The 17,736-nt window shown below is 43.2% G+C and overlaps 1 pseudogene; it reads right to left on the reverse strand.

Moving 5' to 3' along the window:
• Nucleotides 1-2,837: 2,837 nt before the first annotated feature.
• Nucleotides 2,838-2,987, reverse strand: LOC126500186 (uncharacterized; annotated as a pseudogene).
• Between the last annotated feature and the right edge of the window lie 14,749 nt (nucleotides 2,988-17,736).

The following is a 17,736-nucleotide window of genomic DNA, read 5'->3' on the forward strand; positions in this document are numbered from 1 at the left end:
TCGCAGGCGCTGCGGTGCACCTAGAGTGTCCTTGCAGGCGGCTGCTGTGCACCTAGAGTGTCCTCATAGGCGGCTGCTGTGCACCTAGAGTGTCCTCGCAGGCGCTGCTGTGCACCTAGAGTGTCCTCGCAGGCGGCTGCTGTGCACCTAGAGTGTCCTCGCAGGCGCTGCTGTGCACCTAGAGTGTCCTCATAGGCGGCTGCTGTGCACCTAGAGTGTCCTCGCAGGCGCTGCTGTGCACCTAGAGTGTCCTCGCAGGCGGCTGCTGTGCACCTAGAGTGTCCTCATAGGCGGCTGCTGTGCACCTAGAGTGTCCTCGCAGGCGGCTGCTGTGCACCTAGAGTGTCCTCGCAGGCGGCTGCTGTGCATCGTGCTGATACTTCTACCAACACTACACACCGAAAGTCCTCAGCACAAATATTTGTTGAATGAAACAAAAAGATACGCTGTTCCGGGAGGAAGAAAACGATTAGACAAATGACTGACTTAGGACACTTCCACAATGAAATTACTATGTCCCACTTGGAATGTGCAACACTAAGGTGAAAGACCTCTGTGTCCTTGGAGAAGTTAGAGAGCAAAGAGAAACCTCTGAGCAGGGGCAAAGAGAAATGATGAAATGTTTTCACCTGGGCTCTTTCAAAAGAGCCAGTGTGGGTCATAACTGACCTTTGAGCTGAAACCTGAGAGGCTTCCCTTTCTCTGTGAGCAGCCAAATTTAAATATTTCCTCTCATTGATTGCTGCTTAATGGCAGAGAAAACGTAGGCTCTACAATCAGAGAGCCCGAGTTTCTGTTTGGGGTCATAGTTTATTAGCATGTGGAATGTGGTTCTTTGGACAAATTACTTATTTTTCATGGACCCTGTTTCCCCACTGGCAAAAAAAAAAAGTTTCCTTCCCTGGGTGCTTCACTGTGTTGCTCAGGTACTAAATATAATAAAAGCACCTAGGAAACCCATTCTGGCTGCCTTTCCGTCCATAGTTTTTTGGATCGTCAAGCATACTGTTCTCTTTGATGAAAGGAAGGTTTACTTGGTCCTGATTAATTTAGCAATTGTTTTAGATCCCTTCTGGAGCACGTCAGACGCACAGGAGCATAGGAGAAGGACCACCACACAGATGAGGCCAGATCCAATGGTGAAGTCACATTCTAACTATCTGTACAGGTAACAGTTTATTCCTTGAATTTGTATTACAGAGATAAAAATTCACCCCTTGTAACAATTCCAGAAGAAAGAGGAAAGACTGACTCTAGGAATCTGAGCGGCCTGAAAGGGTTTTATCTTTAGAGTTTGGATTTCCACATGTGGGCAGACACAGAGGCCTGGGTTCCTGGCGGGAGTCAGACCATTTTATTTAGGGAGGAGGGGGCAGAGCCGTCTTGAGGGAGCACAATTCCTCCTCCTCTTTAACCAGGAGTTAGAGACAGAAAGTGAAGAAAAAGAATGACAGTTATCTGTCTTAGGACTACTTTATTTTTCTATGTTTCGACTAGTTTATGGCGGCGGCTTCCTTGTTCCGAAAATGTTTGCATTCCAGAAGAGCTCATGCTCATTATTCAGATGTGTCTTAACACATATGTTTAGGGGGAGGAACGGACGGAGAGGAGTGGGAAAAGGGAACAAACGGGGAGGGAAGACGTGGTCAGACGGTATAATATACTAGCTTGAAAACACCCTTAGGAATCCAGTGTTATGTACAGTGAATATCCAAATGTACGACACACGCACACCATACTCAAAGATCCTAGGGGATACACCCTCACACACTCAACCCGATCTCTGGGGGTTGGATCACACTTTGCCAGGAACAAGGTCAATATAAGCATGACTGAGGGAAAAATCTTGGTCAGCACAGGCAATGACCCCATCACTCCTGCTCTTTATAGTTTAAACAGATGACTCAGGCAGAATTTACCCATGGATTTTTCCATGTTGTTTTTGAGAAAGTACCAGTTTCAACCAAGCTATGGATGATACGACCTGCATGCCTGAAAATCCCTGTAGCTACAATATGCAAAGCAGGTGTGAGGTCAGGGACCCCTGGATTCTAAGCAGAGACAAAGCCTGGGGAGAGAAGACAAATGGAGATGACCAGTTAAAGTAGAAAAGCAAACTTCAATTTTGAAGTTTAAAATATTTAATGTGTGTGTGTGTGTGTGTGTGTGAGAGAGAGAGAGAGAGAGAGAGAGAGAGAGAGAGAGAGCGCACATGCGTGTGTGCGTGTGTATGTGTGGTAAATGTGTGTATGGTGTATGTGCATGGTGTTGTAGGAGGCCACTTGTTCATTTCCCGGCTGCCCAGACTCCCAAAATAACCGCACAGAAACTATTAATTAAATCACTGCTTGGCCCATCAGCTCTAACTTCTTACTGGCTAACTCTTACATCTCAATTTAATCCAACTCCATTAATCTGTGTATTTCCACGCGGCAGTGGCCTACCAGCAAAGTTTGTCTCTGGCGGCAGTTCCACGGCTTCTCTAAACTCCTCTTTCTCCCAGCATTCAGTTTAGTTTTCCCCTCCTAGTTCTGTTCTATTCCAGCAGGCCAAGCCAGTTTCTTTATTAACCAGGGATATTCACAGTATACAAAGGGAAATCCCACATCGGTATGGTGTATTTGTTTAGTGTGTGTGTGCATGGTTTATGTGGGGGGGTGGCATTTGTGTGATATATATGTATATATATAGTATGTGTGCATGCATAAATGAGTATTGTGGTATATGTGTGTGTGTATGGTGTGTGTATGTGTGGTATGTCTACATGTGTGTGTATATGTGGGTAGTGTGGTGTGTGTGTGTTGCACACCTGTAGAGGTTAGAGGATAACTTATTTGTAAGAGACATTTCTCTCCTTCTACTACCACAAATTATGCAGCCGAGTTTCCTGCATTTGGGGATATCACAGGGACCAGTGCATGCAGAGTGCAACGGAGAAGCCTCACCCTGGGAAAACCATGCTGTGAGCTCCCCTGCCAAGTAAGTACTCATCCCTATCCCTTTTTAAATTTCATTTTTGGGACTGATTATCACTAAATTGCCTAGACTTACCTCAAACTTGCAATCCATTTTCCTCAGCATGTAGGGTTACAAGCATGCTTGATTGAATGATAAGTTTTTTTTAAAATAAGGGATTTATTGGCTAATAGTAATCACACTTATTAATTGATATAAAGAACTCAATTTCATTTTAAGTTCTTGAATGTTGCATTTATGCTGTATACCAGTACTTCAGGCCAAGACTAAAGTAATAAATTGCTTTTAAACATGGCCAGCATTGAACTCTTTCTATGATTTCTCCACCTCCTGGGGTTTCAGTCTGTGCTTTAGTTTACTGTGTACTCTGTAGCTGTTTTCACACACCGAGGGATGAGTCTCTATCTGCTTCCTTGGGCCTCGCTGGTACTTAACCCGTGTTTAGGCACAGAAAGCAACACAGAAATCACGAGGGACACCGATATTCAGGAAATGGTCAGTGTTTTGCCAGTTTCCAGATTCCTCTACTTTGAGACGCGTGCCTCATACCTTCCGCTTGCCCTCCGTGTCTAGTCTTCACCATTCTCTCCACACTGATCTCTGCCCTAAGAGTTGACTTTTGTGGGTTCAGCTGAAGGGGCAACCAAGAAGTAGGTGGGTATCACAGCACTTCTCAAGGCAGTTCTGCTTTAAACCAGCTTCTAGTAACTGCCCTCACTACCCCATGCCGATGTGGAGAGACAATATTGTTCTTCAGAACCTTTTGTGGCCTTAAGATAGCTCATTGTCCATATGAAGTTCCTACTGTTGCCTGTGTTTTGTCTATTTTGTTCTGAAACTTCTGTCACCAAACCCTGCAGGAATGACTGAACGAGTACATGACTGAACATTCTTTCAGAGACCCTGATTGAAACAGGTCAACTATTACAGCAACAATAACAACAATAAAACTGTAATTTGGGGGCATGGGAGCTGCCTCAGTGGGTAAGAGTGCAGAGCAATGTGAGGGCCTGAGTTTGAATGCCCAGAAGCCATGTAAAAGCTGAAAACCCAATGGGGGCATCTGTAATCCCTGTGTTCTTATAAGGAGATTGGCATACAATAGAAGAATCCCTGCAATCCCAAGGGCCAGTCAGACTAGCAGGCGGCACAGTGGCAAAACAAATAATAAACCCTGTCTCAAACATTTTGGAAGGTGAGAGCCAAGCCCCAAGGTTGTATGTATTGCGTGTGTGCACACACACATACAGACAAGCATACACAACCCACAATTCTTTTCTCTCTCTCTCTCTCTCTCTCTCTCTCTCTCTCTCTCTCTCTCTCTTTTGCTTTGTTGGGTTTTTGTTTTGTTTTTTTGAGATAGGGTTTCTCTATGGAAAGTCCAGGCTGTCCTGGAACTCACCCTGTAGACCAGGCTGGCCTCAAACATAGAGACCCGCCTACCTCTGCCTCCTGAATGCTGGGATTAAAGGCGTGCACCACCCACAGCAGGGTGACCCATAATTCTTATAGTGATTGCTTCTAAACACCTCAAAAATTCTGAAAGTCTACATTTCTATTGGTTTCAACCTACTTAAAATGGATTGATTGAGAATGACCCCCATAGATCCATATGTTTGAATGCTGGGCCCAAGTTGGTGAAACTGTTTGGGAAAGATTGAGGGGTGTGCCTTGTTGGAGGAAGTGTGTCACTGGGGGCAGGTTTTGAGGTTTCAAAAACCCACACCATTCCAGTTGACTCTTCCTCTGCTTCCTGGTTGTTGTCTCAACTTATGGGCTTTCCACTACTGCTGCAGCACTGCGCCCACCTGCTTGCTACCATGCTCCTCTGAAATTGCAAGCAAATCCTCTACAATCTCTTATAAGTTGCTTTGGTCATGGTGTCTCGTGTCAACAATAGAAAAGTAACCAAGACACCACTAAAGCATCAAGTCCCTTCTACATGTCATTGTATTATCCCCTGTCTTGTTTTGATGAAAACATTCTGACAGATAGCAAGTGGGGAGAAAAGTATTCATTTTAGCTTATTGAGAGTGCATACAGTCCTCAATGGTGGAGAGGGCTTGGCACAAAACAGCCGCAGGCCCAGGAACAGGATGCTGACCTCACCTTTCATCCTCACACAGGAAATAGAAGGGGAGGAGGGAGGGGAGGAGGAAAGGAAAGAAACAGGGACAGAAAAAGCTTAAGAATGCAGGAAGTACAGTTGGGTTAGAAAACCTCAACACCCTTCCCCAGTGAGAGACTTCCCTGAGCAATGCCACACCACTAAAGGCTGAAAGACGATGTCATCACCCGAGGATTAATTGTTCAAATCGATGAAACTATGAGGAACATTTCTCATTCAAACCACCACAGCTACCCACCCTTAAACTAAGGTCACACCTGCTTTCTTCCAGGGCTTCCTTACTGATCCCATCTGTCTTCGGGGTTGTTTGCTTGCTTTTTGAAATTTTAACCCATCTTCCTTAGAAGCAGCCTCATGTGTGAAGTTAAAGAGAATATGAATATTATGGTTATTGAGTATTGAGTCTGATGGGAAAGGGAAGGAAATACTAGCCCAGAAAAGTCAAATGACTTTTTTGTTACAAAAGTTCTCAAAACCTTGGAAGTATAAAACCCTCTAAGAGGAGGCAGAGTGTCTCTCAAGCCAGGTAACACTTGTTGCCACTGAGCAATGGTCGGCACTTTTCAGGCCACTGCTGGATGACCTTGTTCTATGAACATGTTCTTCATGTTGCCCTTTTCTTCTTTCATTTGTATTCATCAAAAAATTAATAAATACAGCCAAAATCGGCCACAGAGATAATCCATTGATTCTGCATTTCTTGTCTCTTGACCCATGAGAATAACTATTCTGCTAAGCCACTGGCCGAAACGGCTTTATTCATTAACCAATAAAAGCAAAACATATACAAAGGGACTTCCCACACCCGTTTCTGATTTTGTTAATTTGGATATTCCTCCTCTGCCTTTTGGTTAGCTTGGATAAAGGTTTGTCTATTCTATTCTATTAATTTTCTTGAAGAACCAACTCTTGATCTCATTGATGCTTTGTATTATTTTCTTTGTTTCTATTTTGTTGATTTCAGCTCTCAATTCGATTATTTCCTGCCTTCTAGTCCTCCTAGGTGAGTTTGCTTCTTTTGTTCTAGAGTTTTCAGGTGTTCTAATAACTCAGTAATGTGGGATTTTCCCAGATTTTTTATGTAAGCATTTAGTGCTGTGAACTTTCCTCTTAACACTGTTTTTATTGTGTTCCATAAATTTGGGTATGTTGTGTGGTCATTTTCATTGAATTTTAGAAAGTTGTTAATTTCTTCCTTTATTTCTTTATTTCCTTGACCCATTGATGATTCAGGTGAGCATTATCTAATTTCCATGTGTTTGTGGGCCTTCTGAAATTAGTGTTGCTGTTGAATTCTAATTTTAAGCCTTGGTGTTCTGAAACGATACATGGGATTATTCTAATACTTTTGTATCTGTTGAGGTTTGCTTTGTTACCTAATATGGTCAATTTTTGAGAATGATCCATGAAGTGCTGAGAAGAAGGTATAGTCTTTATGTTTGGATGGAATGTTCTATAGATGTCTGTTAAGTCCATTTGAGTCATAACATCTGTTATTTCCCTTATTTCTCTGTTAATTTTTTTCTGGCAGACCTGTCTAGTGGTGATAGTGGGGTGATGAAGTCTCCCACTGTTAGTGTGTGGGGTTTAATGTGTGATTTAAGCCTTCATAGTGTTTCTTTTACATATCAGGGTGCCCCTTGTATTTGGGGCATAGACATCCAGTATTGAGATTTCCTCTTGATGCATTTCTCCTGTCACTAATATGGAATGTCCTTCTTTGTTTTTTTTAATTGATTTTAGTTTGAATTCTTTTTTGTTAGATATAAGGATAGCTACTCCAGCTTGTTTCTTAGGTTCATTTTATTGGAAAATTTTTTTTCTCTACCCTTTACTCTGAGGCTATGTCTGTCTTTGAGGTTTTAAAGTGTGATTCTTGAATGCAGCAGGATGGATTCTCTTTTCGTATCCAGTCTGTTAGCCTGTGTCTTTTTATAGGTGAGTTGGGTCCACTTATATTAAAGGATATTAATGAGCAGTGACTGCTAGTTCCTGATATTTTAGTTTCCTTTTTTGGTGATGTTATTGTCTGTGTTTTTCCATTTCTTGGGATTTGCTGCTGTGAGATCATCCATTACATGTGATTTTGTGGCTGTAGCTAACTTCCTTGGGTTGGAGTTTTCCTTCTAGTACTTTGTGACTAAGTATTGGTTAAATCTGGTTCTGTCATGAAATATCTTGTTTTGTCCAAGATATTTTGGTGATTGAAAGTTTTTCTGGGTATTGTAGTCTGGGCTGGCATCCATTGTCTCTTAATATCTGCATAAGGCTTGACCAGGACCTTTGGGCTTTCATTGTTTCCACTGAGAATTCAAGTGTAATTCTGATAAATCTGCCTTTATATGTTACATGACCCTTTTCCTTTGCAGCTCTTAATATTATTTCTTTATTATGTATGTTCAGTGGGGTTTTTTGGTTCATTGTTTGTGGCATTCTGTAAGCTTCTTCCATCTTCATATTCATATCTTTAAGTTGCAAAAGTTTTTTTCTACGATTTTGTTGAATATATTTTCTGTGCTTTTTGAGTTAGACCCCTTCTTCTTCTTTTCCTATTATTCTCAGGTGTGGTCTTTTCGTGGTGTCCCACATTTTCTGGATATTTTGTGTTACACTTCTGTTAGATTTAATGTTTTTCTTTGACCGATGAGTCTCTTTCCTCTATCGTATCTTCAACACCTGAGATTCTCTCTTATAGCTCTTAAATTCTGCTGTTTAAGCTTGCACTTGTGGTTCCTGATTTCTCCATATTTTCCATTTCTAGAATTCTCTCAGTTTGTGCTTTCTTTATGGTCTCTATTTCAGTTTTCAGTCTTTATTCATTTATTTTACCTGTTTGATTGCGTTTTCTTACTTTTCTTTAAGGGATATGTTGATTTCTCCCAATTTTTTGTTTGTCTTTTCTTCCATTTCTTTGAGGAAATTTTCTTTCCTCTTTAAGGGCTTCAAGCATTCTCCTAAAGTTATTTTTTAGGTCATTTTCTTATGCTTCATCTGTATTGGGGTGTTCAAGTCTTGCTGTTGTAGAGACACTAGTTTTGTTGGTGCCGTGTTGCTCTTTGTAGTGTTGAGAGTAATCTTACCTTGTCTACCCTTCATTTCCTCTGATTGGTGTGGTTGGGGCTGTGTGTCTGGTGACCATTCTTCCAGGTGCCAGTGGATCCAAGGCTCAGATGGTTGTTCCTCACTGTGGAGTCAGGGTCACAATTCCAGTCAAGCCGGAAGTCACTCGTCATTCCTGAAGGTCACTCGACACTCCCAGAGTTCAGTCAGGCCTGCTTCCAGGGAGGTCGCTTGCTTGGGCCTGCTCTCATAGAAGTTACTGTCTTGGGCCTGCTCCCATAGAGGTGGTTGGCTTGCACCTGCTCTCGTGGAGGTTGCTGTCTCAGGGCTGCTCTGGCAGAGGTCACTGGCTCGGGTCTTGTTTCATCTTTTATTATTAGACATGTATGAATCATTTAGGGGCTAGGGACAGATTATTATGGTTTAAATAATTAAATGTTCCCCACAGTGCTCATGTGTAAGCACCAACTGGTGGTGCTGCTATCTTAATAAATACGGAAACCTTTGAAGCGGCTTACTTAGAAAAGGCAGGCCTCTAGTCCACACCTTACACTGGGTCCCATCCAGCATGAAGTGAAGAAGTTACTGTACTACACCCTCTCACCAGTACAAGGTTCTGCTCTAGTGCATGGTGCCAAGCCACCATGGACTGAACTCTCCTATGCTATGAGCAAAACAATTACACACACACCCTTAAACATTTAGCAATCGCTTTTAGGGAAACAGAGCAAGTCTATTATTTTAGTTGTCCTGTGAAGTACAACTGAAAATACCGAATGACACATCTAAAAAAAATTACGAAATTTTTGACATTTCTGAAAGTTCTGAAGACTGGAGATAATAAGTCAGACTGGCCAAAGGTCTTGGGACCCAAAGAACAGCCTGTGGTAGCGAGTTCCTGATTTGTTGGTTTGTTGCATCCTCTGTCCCAGCTGAAGGAGGAAATGATCCAGAAATGGCAACATGCAGAAATAAAAGCTCCTGTTCTCTAGCCAAAGGACCTAGGAGGGCGCAGCCTAGTAAGGCAGGACACCATGAGAAATGAGTCACCATACAACTTCTTTGGTCACTCGCAGAGCACTGCGTGTCTGTGGTGGAGCATCGCATCCTGGCACAGCACTAAAATATGTGGCAGAGCTAAACTGCTCACATGACAAATCAGAGAGCGCAGAAAAAGAGGAAGTCACTATGTCCCCATAGTGCCCTTTAAGATGCCCCCTATTGATCTGGACATCTTCCACTAGACTCCGCCTCTTAGCGATTTTATCACTTCTCCAAAGCACTCCTCTGGGGACCAGGCCGTTTAAAACATGCTCCAGACATTTTGGAGCATGCCAGACCCAATCTTTAGCAACCATGAAAGCAAAATACTGGGAGAAAGTACCACAGAGCTCATCATCAAGTAAACTGTGTCTAGAATAGAATCCTTGACACCCTCTTCAGAGAAAGCTGTTATTGGTATATTTGGCAATATTTTGCTAAGTTTTAAATATTTTGGTAAATGTAGTTTGCTTTTTGTTGATCTTTACTTATATAATTTTATTTGTAATGCAAATATTTTATTGCATACTGAAAGCATTTGATTTATCACACACACATGGGCCCTCTTTATGCTAAGGGACCATTAACAGAAGGAAAAAAAAAAAACATGGTTTCTGACTCATTGTAATCTTCCCCAGGGATATAGAAGAATAAGTTAGAGACATGTGGTCAGAGGTGGAAACCCAATTCCATCATTTACCAACTGTATAAAATTCACCTACTCTTTGGAAGTCCCTGTTTTCCCACTCTAAGCTGAACACACTAGCACTTTCCTTATTTAAACATGTTTTTTAGTTTGAGATTCAAATAATGTCGCTGCAAAGATTGTAACTGAGAAGTGGCTTTAAGAAGTGAAAGGGTGAATTTTAGGAAGAGAGAATTTGAAGCAGAACTGGTGTACCTCCTGCCTCTCTTAGGAAAATTCAAAATCCAAGTGTGTGTGTGTGTGTGTGTGTGTGTGTGTGTGTGTGTGTGTGTGTGAAACACTGTGGGCTATGACTAGTGAATTGGGCCTGCACAGAGTTGTGAGTGGCAAACAACACAAGCTGACTCACTTCTCAAACTGCTACTGGACTAGACTGTTCTTTGGAAAGAGGACAGAAGCAGAAGATGGAGCAGAGACCAAGGCAGAGGAACAATTACATTCTTGGAGTAACTTAGGCAAGAGATAGTGGTGCCTTGTGTCATGGGGGCAGAACTGGACACATGGAGAAGTATTAAGATCGGGGGTATAGTTCAAAGGAAAATCAACATAATTTCCAGGTGGACTGATTATGCGGTATCAAAAAATAGAAGGAAATGGAACGATGACTTTAATTGCATTGACAACTAGAAAACCTAAATTACCAGCTGAGAAGAAGCCTGTTGGAGGAGCCAGTTTGAATAACAGATCAGGAGTCCAGTGAGCATATTAGATTTGATGTCGTGAACATAAAAGGTAGGACTTGGGAAGAAGATCTAAGATAAAAATAACAACGAGAAACTGTTGGGTTTGAATTCTATTTAAAGCTGCGGGACTGAGACGACAAAGATCGTGAGAATGGAGAGATGAAAAGACCACTAAGTGAGCTTTGGGGTACCACTGTCACTTTCTGGAAAGTGAAATTTGTAAAAGGACCCCACTCTCTCCAGATCCAGCCTTCCCACATCCCCCTCTACTCTATAGCCTGGTGAGTACTTCCTACCCTCCAATCCTCACATGTTCACAGCCCAGCAGATCTGGCTCAGGTCCCACAGCAAAAGCTCCAGTCAAGTCCGGCCACCCGTGCCTTGGTAGCAGCACCCATGCCTCCCCCTTGCCTTCCCCATGTTGCACACTTCCCCAGCAGAGACGACTGCAGAAACCCACAAGCAATCAGATTGCGGAGTTGTGGAGTCCATTTCCTATGGCTACATCTGCAAAACACTCCTATGTCTAAGGCTCAGGGAATATTTCTCAAAAGGAGATAGAAAGATTGTAAGAACCAGACGGGGAGTTTGCTGGGAAATTGTGTCTCCTCCTAATAACAGAGATACTTATAAAGTCCCACCAACACGACTGTCCAAATGTGAGCCGAACAAGGATGACATCAGTGAACATGCCAAACTGGACAAGGAAAAGCACAAGAGGCTTCAACATTACACAGAGAACTACAGGCAGCCAAGGAAAGCTGGGAACAGGAGATGAGCCCTTCCCTAGGAAGGGCACAACAATTGGCTTTTAGTACCAAACAGTCAGTCCTGAAACTTACATACTGGTAGCATTATATGGATTGAACAGTTGTATTTAGAAATATATATATTGCATGCAACAACAATTAGTGAAAGTGGAGGGCATAGTTTTGAAGGAGAGGTGGAAGGGGTATTGTTTAGAGGGAGATAAGGGAAAGGAGAAATCTTGTAATTATTATAATCTCAAAAATAAGACAATAAATTATAAAAAGAGGAGACTATCAGAATAGACTGAGAAAGAATGACAAGGAAGCCGTGGACAATACAAGAAATGGGCAGCAGCCTGGACACCAGAAAAGTGAATCAGGAAGAGAATGTGATTATGTTGTCAAATACTTGAGTTTCTCAAGTGAAAAAGGACCAAGGCCTTTCTATTTAGCAATCTAAAGGTTATCAGTGACCCTGACAGGAGCAGTTTTGTCAGTGTTAAAGGGTCAAATTCCTGTTTGGGTTGGATCTAAGAAAGAACAAAAGGACAGGAAATAGGTGTCACGGTGCCGTCCTTTCAAGAAGTCTGCCTCCAAAGAAGAGAGAGATGTGGGGGCAGCTTGCAGGGAAGAGGGCCAAGGGCTTTGTCAGGAGGAATATACATGTATATGTTAGGGGGGATGAGTACAGGGACGGGAGCGTAGAAGAGCTGTGACATCTACTTTGGCGTAGGAGCTTTTGGAGACAGTGAGAAAGATGAAATACAAAGGCAGACTAAGAATTCTGCATGAGATGGACCTTGGTGGAAGGAGCCAACCAACAGTACCCATGGCAGGCGAGAGGCAAATACGCCATGCAGATAGAGCTTTAGTTGGGTTTTATTGCGATAAAGGGAAAGGAAGGGAGAGAGAGAGAGATTGAGAGAGAAAGAGAAAGCGATACAGAGAGAAAAGGGAGGAGGGAGAAGAGAGAAACAGGGAGAGTTTTCATCTTTTAAAGGGATAGGGTAGTGTCTGCCATGCACGTGGGTGCAATGCGGGGATGACACTCTGTCCGGTCCTTAAGGGGCAGGGCTGGGTTTGCCTGGATGCTAACATTCTTCCTTTCTTTTTTATTAAGAAAGGAGAGGAGTTAGGTGTGGCAGGTTAGGGAAATGAGGTGTTGGGTTCTCGAGACTGCTTCCAGCTGATCTAGGTTGTTGATCATCTTTGGGGGATCTGAGAAAGCTGAGGTTCTGGCCCCGTCCTAGGGTAACTGGGTTTTCACTGCTGTCCAGGCTCTGTGGAACTATCTGGCAAGATATTGGCAGAACAGAGGACAAGGTTAAGCTTAGGGAATTTTTCTTCTAAGTCCTGGTAGTTGAGGAAGGGGAGTGTCAAGACCAGGGAAAGATAGGGAGGCTTAGGCTGTTTAGGTATTGGTAATTGGGGGAGGGTGTGTCCAACCTGTTTGAGCTGAATCCAAGTTGACTTCCTAAAACTTACAAGAATTCTTTGAGTTTGTGAAGACGTCAGTTTTAGCCCCATTAGAAAGGGAAGAATGCTCATGCCACAAATCATGTGTGACAGATGTTTCTAGCCCTATGAAAAGTACCTTTTAAGTCTATGGTTGGGAAAGAACCAAAAGGAATTTGAGATCTGAGATTGTAGTTATGATGATAGTGGTTGTACTTAATGGCTTATTAGAATTTTATTGATTAACTTTAAGATTATTAGCACTTAAGCCTTTTTCCTCAGACCATTATGACTTGCATTTACACACCTTAAAACATCTTCTTAGACCTTAAAACATTCTTAGATCCTCGCATCTTAAGCTTTTTATCTTATAATACATTTTATAAAATGACAGAGACTTCCTTGATTGGCTACCCAGAGAATTACCCCAGGATCCTCCATGGTCACCGAGGGCAAGTCTCAGGGAAATATATGCCTTCCAGGTGAAAGATGTTGGACTAAGAAGCCCCAGAAGATCCCACGGGCTCCTGTGGAGTAAGGAGTCATGGAGGATTCACTTTGGTCTTAGGCAATTTGAAGCGGTTAGTTCCCCAGTGTCCTGTTGTCCACAGTCTGAAGAGGGTCTCTGAGGTGAAAAGAAGCTAGCGCTATCACTTATGGAGCAAACTCTGGGTGGAGGTTCTTCTGTTCACATCATCTTTTTTGGGGAAATAAGGGTAGGAACTGACCTGTCTATTATAAAAGCGTTTTTAGAAAAAAAAATGCCAGGCAGTGGTGGCACACTCCTTTAATCCCAGCCCTTGGATGGCAGATGCAGGCTGATCTCTGTGAATTGGAGACCAGTCTGGTCTGCAAGAATTAGTTCTAGGACAGGCTCCAGAGCTACAGAGAAACCCTCTGTTGAAAAACAAAGCAAAACAAAAAAGTTTTTAATTAAACATTTTAAATGCCATACTCTCCTCTGAGCATTTGAGGGCTGTCTGTTGGGTCTATCTGAGTTATGGCAGCAGAGACACCAGTACAGGATCTGCCTGGAGAGCTGGGTCTAAGATGAGAGGTTGTAGAGGGCTGTCTTAAGGAGATACAACGAACAGAGTGCATTCAGAGTGTTTAAAAGAGCTCATTGCTGCTGTTTAAAACATTTTAACTGTAATTATATGAACCCATGTGCACAGTTGAATTTAAGTTGTATACACACATAAAGTTAAAAGTCACATGCACACACACACATATTAAACAGGAGTCGAGTAACATAAGAAAGGGAGAATCAGTGTGTGCTGAGTAAGGAAGTGGACTTCTCCAACTCTGATCTGCACGTAAACAGACAGAGCATTTAAAGAAAAGGGAAAAGAGTGGAGAATGAAAGCTGCCAGTGAATGGGAGAGCAGATTCATTGTTGGTGGAAGAGAGTGGAGCAGCTGGAGCGGGGGCCCCTGCAGTCCCTGCCAAAAAGCATGCCACACGCAACAGAGTCAGTGTGAGAGAGAATTAGAGATAAAAACCTAAGTCAAAGGTGAGAGATGAGGCAAAGAGTACCCTTAGTAAAGATGGCGACTAGGGCATCTGGCCTGTCTGAATTGCCCTTAGCCAAGATGTCAGTGAAGCATCTCTTTTAGCATCAAACAAAATGGCAGTGGCCCTTAGTTAGGTCGTCTGGCCGGCCCTTAGCCAAGATGGCACCTGCCCATGTGTTGTAAGATACTGACAAACCATTTGTTTTTTTAGAGCAGTTGTGCTCAGTTAGCAACACACACACAAAGGACATAAAAAACCCGCACTTAAAACGGTCAGAATCACACCCGTGTGACCGCTTCATTCACACATCCTTTCATAGGTATGGATCCGACAGGAAACATCCTGGGCACCTCCCGCTCGTCTCAGGGCAGCCTGCGGCTCGACAGGAAATAGGGAAGAAGAAGCAGACATCCACAGATGGGCAAAGAGAACAGAACAAGCAACAGGTGAAGAGGATGCTGAGGAAGAACAGAGGAAGCTCGGAGAGGAGAACATTGACGGCGAGAGCGTAGGGAAAGGGGATGGCATCTCTTTCCATCTCCTGGATCCCTGGCACAGGCTGTGAAGGTCCCGTGAAATACCGGGATATGGAGTGCCAGTAATTGGCTTGTTTGGGTTGATATTTGAGGGGTAAGAAGCGGTTCCCACCAGGGAGGCAGAGAAAAATCCAATAGCCTTTTAATCCCAGACATCCCTGCGATGAACTGAGGATGGAACTAAACGGCACAGGCTGCTCAAGGTTCCATCAAACAGAGCAGGGCTGGGCTGCGAAGCCCGAGGGACAAAAGGCAGAGAGCTGAGAAACAAGGGACAAAGTCCTAGACAAAAATGAGGCCTTGGTCCTCAGCTGTGGGGACCTGCCCAAGGTGACTGTCGGCAAAAGGGACCAACCTTAGTCTTGAAGGCACTGGCTGCCCCAAGGGGTTGGGGGACCTCACCAATTGAAGTAACCAGTGTTGTGCAAAGTGATCTAGTGGCTGGGAAGTTGGAAAGTGGGCTATTGGTCCAGGTCAGGGTCCCTGTTTACCTCAGGCCTTCTCCCGCTGGTGGTGGGAGGGACGCCAGGGGGAGCCTGGCAGAGTCACAACATCAATGCAATGATTCTGCGCGAGATGGACCTTGGTATAAAGGAGCCACGGGTCCCCACAGGGGTTGAGAGACAAATATGCCTTGCAGACAGCTTACAGAGCTTAAGTGGGGCTTTAACTGAGGTAAAGGGAGTGGGGGAAGGGAAGGGAGAGAGAAAGAAAAACAGACAAAGAGATGCAGAGACAGAAAGGGGAAGAGGAAGAAGAGAGAGAGCTAGGCAGAAATTTCACCTTTTAAAGGGACAGGATACTGTCTGCCATGCACACAGGCCTGATGCAGGGGTGATGAAGCCTGTCAGGTCCTCCAGGGATGGGGCCAGGTTCGCCTGGATGCTAACAACGGCAGGCTGCACACAGGGGCATGATCAGAGGAGTGAGCCCAGATGTGGCACGAGGGCCCATGTCTTCGTGATGGCTCCTGTTATTAATCAGTGCAACAAGAAGCGCCATGATTCAATAGGATACAACGCAGATGAGAACAACAAGCCCCAGGAAATAGTCGGCAGGAAGTAACCTCCGAGGAAAGCAATAGTGTGAATGAACTAGAGAGACATCTGTGTTTGCTGGGATGCGTCAAGGAATGACACAGAAAAAAATATATCACTGTGAGTCTTGTTACGAGAACCCAGGACAGTCTGTTAATAGATTTTAAGGGTTTATTAAGGTATAAAGTGCGGATAAATACTTACTGATACAGCATAAGGGAAGTGCCACTGCTGGTCTGAACACCCACTGTGTCTGGCTGTACCCCCAAAAGCCATAATTCTAACATAAAACTATATACAATAAGAACAGCTATTAAGTTTCATGCAGGAGAAAGAACTGGTAATAACATTAGCAAAAATGAAACTACAACCATCAAGAGCAACATCAAACAAGAAACACATTCTAGATGTCCAGAATTGGCAAATTACAGAGATTATTCCAACAGCTGTCCTATCCTGAAGAGTCTAAGTCTTGTACCTAATATGCCCTAGCTAAGATATGGGAGGACTGTAATTGTAACTATCTAGTCTTCAACCCCATCAGAGACCCGAGAAGGAAAGTGATATTACCTGAGTAAGTAGGAAGTAGAAGCAAGCGACTTCCGTAAGATGCAAGAAATAACAGATACAGCTGTCTTCACTGTAGAAAACTTAAACATAACTAATTTCAAACTGAGCCACAGAGTTGACAGTGACTGGAAAATGCAAGCATATTAAGAATACAGTATAGAACAAATTTAACGTTTGGCAAGGCTAGCCAACTGGTTTGTGCTTTTCACAGACATGATATGAGGTAGTGGTGGCATTGCAGCTTTCCAGGGCTGTCAAGACAGAGGACAAAGAGGCTGTAGCTGCTCGCAGCTTCACTTATGAAGGAGGGGAGCATGAGGAACAGTGAAGGCGCAAAGGTCAATCGGCTGGAGGCTGTGTTAAAGACGGAACACGGTTAGCTGTCTTACAGACTTGTCTCACCTTCTTCTTTGCTTCCAGGTTGTGGTTAAAAGAGTGTCAAAGGAGGAATCCTGAACCAGAGACCAGTCTCATCAGTAGTAAGTTCTCTATTTTGATTTCCCTTACTTTTGTCTCTTTCCAGAACACACTGTCTTGATTACCGTAGTTGCATGATGATTTTTTTTATATCCAGTGAACCAAGGTCCCAAATAATCTATAATTTTTCAAAAAGTGAAATGAGTTTTCAGATGGAAAAAGCTGACAAAATTCATCACCAACTTTAAAGAAATAAGAAAGAGTGCTCTTAAGCTAGAAAGAAGATTATCCGAGACAGTTGAAGTAGACCAAGTGCGAATGCATTAGAGTGAAGGAAAGGATCCAAGAGAGCGCACTGTGCTATGAAAAAAATCAGAAGAATGAAGATGGTAAGTATAGACATAAAACAAAAGTATCAACTCATGATGTGATGACAGTCCAAGAGCCACACATACATAGATACAATTAAAGTGCAGGGCAAAACTTAGTATCAAAGTTGTGGGTGCAGTAAGTGAGCCTGAGAAGTCTGGAAGAAGAAAGCACACTGATTAGCCAAAGGTACCTGTTATAATCCTGAAGAAGGCAGAAGCTATTAAATAAAAAGAGTAGAAATGAAATCAATAATAAAAAACCTTTATCTGAAGGAGATAAGAAATTCAGATAGGAAAGGAAAATTTGCAGAGAGCAAATAGAAAAAGACAGCAGATTACAAGAAAGACACACACACCAACCTCCATCATCAGTGTCCAAGTGTCTAAACATCTTGCATAAAGAGAAAATTTAAGGGCAGGAGAGAGAGCTCGGATAGTCAAGTGCTTCTTTACAAGTACAGGGCCTTAGTTCAGGCAGAAGTACCCACGTAG

This window comes from Alexandromys fortis, unplaced genomic scaffold (assembly GCF_014885135.2).
Source record: "Alexandromys fortis isolate MF-2015 unplaced genomic scaffold, M_Fortis_MF-2015_v1.1 scaffold_38, whole genome shotgun sequence".
In the NCBI taxonomy this organism is placed as follows: Eukaryota; Metazoa; Chordata; class Mammalia; order Rodentia; family Cricetidae; genus Alexandromys; species Alexandromys fortis.